The sequence below is a fragment of the Trichosurus vulpecula genome, chromosome 1, assembly GCF_011100635.1.
Source record: "Trichosurus vulpecula isolate mTriVul1 chromosome 1, mTriVul1.pri, whole genome shotgun sequence".
In the NCBI taxonomy this organism is placed as follows: Eukaryota; Metazoa; Chordata; class Mammalia; order Diprotodontia; family Phalangeridae; genus Trichosurus; species Trichosurus vulpecula.
The window spans coordinates 389095131-389097032 of NC_050573.1; the positions used below are offsets into that span (position 1 = coordinate 389095131).

Consider the following 1902-nt stretch of genomic DNA (forward strand, 5'->3'; position numbering starts at 1 on the left):
GTGTATCAGGAGGAAAGATAAGCTAGGGCATACTGTCCTGTTTTGCTAGAGAGAAACTGCTAGGGATAGTGTTTTGAGGCTAGGGAGAGATGTGATTTTGAAACTGGATGTGATTTTGGAATTGGGGTCCAGGCACAGGCATGCAAGCAGACGCTAAGGAGAAATGTGATGTTAGAATTAGAGTCCAAGCACAACCATCCAAGCACCCCATCAGTGGTGTCTTGGGGAAAATGGGCCAATGAACAGATGTTAATCAATCAGAAACCCAAGTCTACTCACATGTTCTCCTGTTTCTCCTGTCTCTAGCTTATGCTCAGCTTTCTCTCTCTCTGTCTTTCTTTCTCTTTCTCTCTTCTCTCTCTCTCTCTGACTGTCTCTCTTTGATTTTTCTCTACACCTGTCTCGGTGTTTCTCTATCTCTGTCTGTCTCTCCATTCACTTAAGCATATCTTTTGGAATCCTTTTAGAAACTCAATATAAAGAGAGCCATGTGGATAGGACAATGGGGACTCTTCCCCAAGATATGTTGGCACATCCAGCTCACACATGCCCACAGGGACAGCTCTGGTCCTCAGTATCCCAAGGCATAGGGGTGAATCTAAACTTCCCAGAACAAATCCCCTTAATAAAAGGATTTGTTCTGTAAAACTTGCACTCAGTCAAAAGGCTGTACCCAAGGACCTAGAAGGCCACATGTGGCTTCTCGGTCACAGGCTCCCCACCCCTGTCCTAAGCCATTTAAACCATCCTTAACACTGAGTCTTAATCACTCAATTTTCATGAGGTATGAATGAGTTGAATATCCAGAAGCAGCATCCTCCTTAGGACCAATTATAGGAACTCCTCAGAGTCATCTCAAGAAGCTAATAATGGGCTCTTTTGAGAACTCCCTCTCTTTCTAAGTCAGTGCTCAGTGAAGCAGTGCCATGTTCAGTTTCAGTGCCAAGATCATGAAGCCCAATGGCAACAAGCCAAACGTTTATGGCTTTTCACAACCACAGTCCAGGAAGTCTTGCTACTCCTTCAAAAGGTCATGGTTGAAGAATTCCTTCCTGTGGCATTTCATAGGCTCTCCTGGATTTCAAGATGAACTTTACATTAAAGGATCCTAAGAGAGTTTAATATCACAACACATCAGAAAACTGAATGGTGGTAGCAGAAAAACTGTCATTATCTTTGATCCAGTCCTTCTGCTAAAATATTTTCAGAAGATCCAACTATAGCTAGTATGTGAATTGGAGAAAAAATTCAGTGGCAAATACATAGTCTTTATTGCTCAGAGAAGAATTTTTCATAAGCCAACAAGAAAAATCTATAAAAAAAAGAGCTCAGAAAAAGAGTCCCATGAGCCATATCCTGTCCACTGTGCATGATGCAATACTTGACTTGGTCTTCCCAAGTGAAATGGTTGGCAAGATAATTCATGTGAAACTACATAGCAGCAGACTCATAAAAGTCCATTGGAAAAAGCCCAGCAGAACAATGTGAAGCACAACATGGAGACATTTCCTGGCATTTATAAAAAGCTGACAAAGATGTTAATTTTGATTTCCCAGAGTTCCAAATATAAATGCAGAAATTATTAAAATCCGTTATTCATTTTCAAAAGGAGCTATTAATAGACGTGTCCAAACCTTTCATAGAGCCCTTGTGCCTACTCAAATCAATTCATGAAGATGTGACTTAATCACTCCATGGGAATGATTACTTATTTATGGAAATAAAATCAGTCTTCTCTTCAAACATGGAGTCCTAAACACTGGCATCCTTTAACCTTTAACCTCATCAGGTGAGCCCTCTGGAGTAGGCAAAACCTTATGTTGCTAAGATCTCTCATCCTCCTTTGTCTACCACTCTCACTTTCTCCTGATGGGTGATTCCCTATCATCATCTCACATCTAC

General features: G+C 41.1%; 1 pseudogene; it reads left to right on the forward strand.

The window, feature by feature from the left end:
* Nucleotides 1–926: 926 nt before the first annotated feature.
* LOC118833919 lies at nucleotides 927–1570 on the forward strand (annotated as a pseudogene).
* Nucleotides 1571–1902: the final 332 nt, after the last annotated feature.